The 6,934-nt window shown below is 40.6% G+C and overlaps 1 protein-coding gene across 4 annotated transcripts in view; it reads left to right on the forward strand.

Moving 5' to 3' along the window:
• The first annotated feature begins 314 nt into the window (after nt 1–314).
• Nucleotides 315–6,934, forward strand: part of LOC125029731 (ornithine decarboxylase antizyme 1-like) — a 28,982-nt gene continuing 22,362 nt past the window's right edge. Inside the window, exons 1-2 of one of the 4 annotated variants that reach the window (XM_047619840.1) lie at nt 315–482; nt 4,426–4,449. The gene's annotated coding sequence lies outside the window, so the exon portion shown is untranslated. Of the gene's footprint in view, nt 483–514; nt 642–4,425; nt 4,450–6,934 lie in introns of those variants that run through there. The other 3 variants (XM_047619856.1, XM_047619830.1, XM_047619864.1) reach the window with 3 other exon arrangements.

Consider the following 6,934-nt stretch of genomic DNA (forward strand, 5'->3'; position numbering starts at 1 on the left):
CTTATCTCTACTTGTGTCGGACATCAACTGCATAGTTATTTAGAAACTTCTGGATAATCATCTCATTCCTATCACTGAATTTCATGTCGCCTCGGTTGTTGCGTAATCGTACACGATACTCGTTTCACTAGTATCTTCAAGGTAGGGATAAATCGAGAATTCATTGAGATCTTTAACTAAGATATGATTACATGCATCTTGATACAATATTCGATGAAAAATTCTCCAGGAAAGTACCGAATTAACAGCGAACTAAAGTCTGGAGCTAGCGCGTGAGCCTCAGCGCGAGTTGAAGCCTCACTGCGCATGCACCGACCAGCTGATCCTTCATTCTGCAGTCAGCTGTTGTAGAGAAAGCATTTTTCGCCGTGGCTCCTATACGTAGTTATGAGTTTTAGACTCTTTTCCGAGTTATCGACGTTAGAACACCTCAATCTGAAAGAAGAGACCGCGATAATGCCTGCCCTGTGTGATGAAAATAGGTAAGTTTAGGAAAATCTTGGGGGGGCGTTTCACTTTTTTTTTTTATCTCTGGTTTTCCCATCGACGGTCGGCCATCTTGGGAGGAAGGATCAGCTGGGAGGAAGACCATTTGTTTATGAAGCAGAAATCCTTGGATAATTCCTCCTAATGGAACTGGGGTGAGATGCTCGGTTGCGTGAATGCTGAGGGTGAAGTGTATGAGCGCTATTTCATTTCCTAAGATGAATAGATCTCCTTTTCGGGAGTTTTTATCTCATGGAACGTGGCGTTTTGGGGGCATTTTATATTTTGGGTCCTTTCCCGGCGGAGTTTTATCTCGTTGATTTGTGTTAGGACAGAAATCGCCCCTGTTGTTTTAAGTTTCGGCCATTTTACGTTTTCCACTTTATCTTGAAGCAGAAAGCCAGTGATTAAAGCCAGGGATTCAGTCTGTCTTTCAGGCGTATTTATAGGTCTTCATTAATACCACAATGGTAAAAGAATACGCATTTGTCCGAATTGCTGCTAAGGTAGACAGGCACTTAATGGAAGAGTCTTGAAAGAAATGCTCGTATAGTAGGGAATTTCGACCTTGAAAAAACTGCAACTCGGACAAATCTGTTAATGCTACTCGAGCGGGTATTCCGTGAGGGAGAATTCAGTTGTGAAAAGTATCATGTTTAGTTCAAGTTAATTTAAGTTCAGTTTTTCTTAAGAGTAATTAAAGTTGATGAGGCTGTGATTATTCTCAACAGATTTTGGTAGCATATCTAAGTTAAATGACAGTTGAAGAAGCTCTTGAGTAACCACTCAGATTGATTAAGTTCCAAGTGAAGTCTGCATATTAGTTTGATTCTAGTACAAGCTTTGGTATTAGCAGTGTTGTAGTCCATAAGCTGTATTTCTGATGCTTGGATTATCAAAGCGCTTTTGAAAATTATTCACAATTGAACCACATGAATGCTGCTGTGGTGCCCATGCTTCGTGTTCTGGCAAAGACCACCAAATTTCCCTGCACATTGGCAAGAAAGCATAGACTGGGATCTTTTTTAATGGCAAGCTCTATTTCGCCAAAGAATTAGAGCTCTGTCTTGATGCAGCATAAAGTTGGAGGCTTACATTTGCTAGAGGAGCAGGAAGGAAGCATCACTGGACTTACTGCATGAGCATAGGATTATCGACTTGGATATGTAATAGGCCTTACTTTAGTTTGAGTACATTGTTTTGGTTAATTTTGACATTGTGGATGCACTAAGCAAGGGCAAATTGAAGGTGATATTCTTGTAGAGGACATAAAGTTGCAGCCATCTTCACAAGAAATAATCTGCTAATACAAATGGTAATGTCACAAATAAAGGAAAAAGGTCGGGGAAAGCACCGCTCACATCCTAATTGCACTCCTGATTTTCAGCTCTATCTAGCTGGGCATACTGAGGCCAAGACAATGTTTGTCAGGTGGGTGTTGGGGGAAAGAGCCAAAGTTATGTTAGGTTATGCCCAGTGAAGGCAATTAAGATTATTGATTCAATTTTCTGATGTAGGTTGGGTGCTTAGTCTCTGACGAGTACATATGTATTGTAAAGAATTGCACTTCAATGCAATGTTTTGTTTTTATTATTATAGCCACTACTCTTTGCCTTCATTTTTGAGGATAGGCAAAACTATATGTCGTACTCCTTGTCTATAGGTAACTGCAAACATTATATCTGAAGCATGAAGAAGCAGGAAAGAAGGGGTGTAGTTATATCAGTCAGTGAGGGATAAGTTCAAAAAGGTTAGAGGTTCATTTATCATACCTTTGCAAGACTGTATTAGAAGGACCTTATGATAGAATGCGAATTTCAATTTTAGGTGATTACAAACTAGAAAAGGTTAATATAAATAGTACATGGGAAGAATGGCAGATTAGTGAACTCCAGGCTATTTTCTTTTGTAACACACTTGTCAAAATTGAAGATAGGAAATTTATTGCATTTTAAACTAGATGAAATAAAAGATTAAAGTATGTTTCCTAACCATTAACATGACCATATTATACTATTTGTAGAACTACTTTCGTATTTATCATCATATGTGGAGCACTGAAGGTATGCAGGCCATAGTGATTGCTTGACAGCATCAATCACCGACCTTTTAGGACTTGTATATGTCACAGAAGTAAAAATGCGTTTGAATTTTTGTTTTTTTTTTCTTTAATCTGTCAAATCCTTGCGCTAATCAGTTGTGCATATCATACTTGCCATTTTATGAGGAGAATAAATGGTAAATTGGGAGATATAAATTCCATTTAATTCAACGAAGATCTTGAAAACTATGGAACTTTCATTCATACCCATTCTATGTTTGTTACAATGAATCTTAGAACTCTCCAGTTTTGAAAATGGAAATTGAAGATTTATTGATCATAAGATATATTTGTAGCAAAAGTCATTGGTACATCTTAACCCATTAATACAAGGTAGCTGCCCACTGTAGTATTGATTCTTCAATATTGTTCAAATATTATTGGCTTTACAAGCAATTAACTACATAGCAGTCAATTGCAAGGGCTGTTTGGCCTCGCCCTCGTACACCATTCCTTGAGTTTTCAGACAAAAAGTTTTTACTTCTCTAAATTATCATTATTTTTGTTAACATTATCATCATTATTAATGGTAGTAATAGAAAAGAGAAAAATCTGAAATTTTAAGGAATGGGGTAAACAGGTGAGATCAGGTAGGCTTATTATTTGACTCCTAGGTGACTAAATTCTTCTGGTGCCATTTATATGTAAACATAATTAATATAATACAATCACAGAGGAAACTGGAGACCATTATGGTTCCTACTGTCCAGTAAGAAAGGCCCTACATAATCTCAAGAATAGTTATCACTCTTATACAAAGGCCCTTTTATGATGTGCTGTATGAAGAATGTACAATGTAGAGACTGATTACTTGATTTGACAGAACTCCGCCACATGTACCCACATAGAACATACAGCTTTAATAGCTCTCAGGCAAGAATAACATTTATAATCTAAAAATGTATTTGGTTGGACTTCCAAGAGGTGCTGAAGACCTTATAATGATGCATACTCTTTATATTAAGACTGTTTTTTGTTAAATTATTATACTTAGTTGATATAGATGAACAGGCCGTAATTGCTGTCCTACTGAAAATTCTTTTTATTTTCCTTGAATGCTGCATTACACTTTGGCAAATGTATATCATAAACACCAATAGCTGCAAGAGAAAGAAACAAACTAATCTTCCTTGACTTGGCAGTGATTAGAAGTGTAACCAGCACAAACCAGATCTGGCCACTTTTGTAGCAGTAGTCAAGGAAGCTCTTTTGCGTCAGTTGAGGAGTTGACGTTATGCAAGAGGAATTTATGACTGTATCTATTATTAAATATAATTATAACACCATGAATCAGCAAATATTGGCACCGTTAAGTATTATTGATATTTTGTTGATTCATTTATGAATGTTTTTGACATATATTTGCGTATTTATTATTATTGCTTTATTTTAAACAGATTTATAATGCAAAAGAAAGCTCTCCAAACAGAATGGTCACCTATATCTTCTCTTGTTTGTTTAACTTGTTATGGTACACACTTTCACAACAAACCATAGACTCTGCCAAGAACAACAACTGCCAACAATTTGAATGGGAATAGATGTTTAGAGAAGCATACCATGAGAAGGAATTGGGATTATTCTATTTTTTAATAGATTATTGTGGCAGGGGGGGGGGGGGGGGGGCGGCTGGGAAAATCCAGGTTGATGCCAAAGGGAAATGGCTGTTTGCAAGGAAATCAAGCAAATTCCATACAAGTTTGTAGGTCACAAGAAATATTGACGTTTAGGGGGTTGTACCTAAAACTACCATTGAAAAACTATTTGTATGGCATTAGGAAAGTCTTTCCAGTGTTTTAAATCTTGAGACCCTCAACTTTCATTTCTTCAACCTGCAGATCCCACTGGCCATACATAGAAAGGTAAGATAATTTTATATCATCTTCCGTTCATGGTAACAGTTTTTTCACCATATCTCAATGGAAATGGCAGTCTATTTCAAACTTATCATAGATACTGTTAACGTTTGAAGTGTTTGGCAATGCAGTAAAATATATTGGAAGGAAGGGTGTGATGTGATAATTACCCCAGTTTAGAATTGGCCTAGATTGTATTTGATTTTAATTCAAAGGACGGTAGACCGATATTGCCTTTTCTTGAAATAGACTCGTACTCTGCATGACTGTTTTACCTTTGTAGTCTGGTTAAGTTGGGACTGGTGATGGTTTTTAAAATTGAAGGTGGAAGGACACTAGAGAGGCGTAGTGTTGGCTAGCCTTGGTAGTTGTAAATACATATCTTTAAGACCAAAGCTCTTGCCTCCAAAAACCGATGTATCCTGAAACTGCTTTTGTTACTCAGTATCTTGAAGGTAGTGTAGCACATTATCGAATTGTTAAACGTGCTCGGCTGTCAGTCTAGCGGACTCGAGATTAAATCCCGCAGTGACGGTAGATAATCTTGGCTATTCCTTGCAGACAGGGGATGGTTTAAGAGTACAACAAAGCAAATAAACTGATGGTACGAGAACCTTGACCCTAAATCTTAAATTTTAGTTTTTTAAATTGAGTGCGAGAATTGAGCCAACAGGCAGGAACGTGAGATGTGATAACTCTTGTCATGAGGATGTTTACTTCCTTCTCGTAGATGATCTTTATAATTCTGCAGCAAAGCGGTTATTCCTCCCACGCATAGTTATAGAACTCGTGTAGGTTGTTTACGTAAAGAATTATGAATTTGATTATCTCCGCTCCCATCATTTTGATCCATCTATCCGCCATTTCCTTCATTTTTCCTCCCGATTTCCCTTCCCTTGTCACCTTTTCATCGGCCGTCGTGGGAGTGGATACACATCTTGAGGGACATTGTGTCGCTGCACTAAAGGTGTTGCATCCTCCCCAAAAGAAGCGGCTAATAGGATTGTTGTGTGGGCTCCTCGGAATGGCGGTGTCGGTGCTTTTTTCCCTCCGTAACGATATCGTGTACTGCCCTTAATGCCCGAGAGCAAGGCCGTGTTCCCATAGTCTTCTTGCTGTACTAGTGTATATATAATTGATTTTTTATGAAGATTTTGTTTCTTTTTCAGTTTTCCATTTTTACATATCTCGAATATCTCGTGTAAGTTAAGAGTATTAACCCACGTCCTTGAGTGGGAGCTCGGGAAGTCCATCAGCTCAACCCAGGGTCTGTGCCGGGCCTCGCTGCGTCCCATCTCGTCCCTTTAAATGCCTTGGCAAACTGCTGAGGGAAGGTGTCTGGCCACACCCTCGGGCCGCGTAGTTTTCTCCGTGTAGCCGTCGCGCCATAGTCTTTAAGATGTCTTTGTAATTGTTTGCTCTCGGCTCGGCTCCGCGGACTTGCTTTCGGGTGAGCGCGTCATGAGGCGTTTTTTTTTTTTTTTTCTTTTCATTTCTTTTCTTTGTCTCGAGGCGGCGAGTGTGTTCGGAGCGAGTGAGATGCAACGATTGTGTGTGTGTGTGTGTGTGTGTGTGTGTGTGTGTGTGTGTGTGTGTGTGTGTGTGTGTGTGTGTGTGTGTGTGTGTGTGTGTGTGTGTGTGCGCGCGCGCGTGCGAGCGAAGAGCAAGGGTTAGGGCAGCGGGAGTGTCATGTAGACCCTGCGATGTGCAGTTTTGTTTTAATTTCGTTTCATCTGGACGAGTCTCGAATTGCAGGAATGAGAATGTTCGTGGTGGAATGGATGAACCAGTGACGTGGACGTTGCCGAAGTAGGCATAAACGTCCACATAAATAGCCACTTCGGAGCTCGTAAAGGTCATTGACCAAGGTCTGCTTGAGATACGGTTTCGGGTTGTACAGTACTTGATTTCTCCTAAATAACCTGCTGTGGGTCGATGGCAGATGTTCGGGGAGGCGCATTTCAAGCGTCCCGTTTCTGGAGGAAGGTTTTGCTTGGGTTGGGGTGAAGGGATACGCGGATGTTGTCATCCCCGCTACCCGCACAGATACTGTTATCATTTACCCGCATGGGCCACTATCTCTGCCCGATTATCGGTTTCCGTCTGTGGCTGTGTACAAGGGGAGGTGGCTGTGGCGGCGGCGAACAATCGAGGGGCGTGAGTGGTGAATTCGAGCTCAGGTCGGCGTGGCACACCGCGAGTGATGCCATGTGGCGATCATCATGACCGTTGCATGACCAGTACATTGCTCAGTTGAGCTGCGCCATGCGTCCTACTTAGAGCGGGACACGCGATAAGAACTGTTGCGGGACCCAGATATGGGTACAATCGAGAGAGAAATGAGGGTTGTGTACGAGCCTGGTTGAAGCCATGATAAGGAGCGAGGTGTAGTCGCTCGAGAGGATTGTTTGGGAAGCGCTATCGCTTCTCGGGGCCAAGAAGTTCCTCTGGGGCTCGGGGCGGTGTGGTGCTTTTCCACCGGGAGAAAGTT

Source organism: Penaeus chinensis, chromosome 2 (assembly GCF_019202785.1).
Source record: "Penaeus chinensis breed Huanghai No. 1 chromosome 2, ASM1920278v2, whole genome shotgun sequence".
In the NCBI taxonomy this organism is placed as follows: Eukaryota; Metazoa; Arthropoda; class Malacostraca; order Decapoda; family Penaeidae; genus Penaeus; species Penaeus chinensis.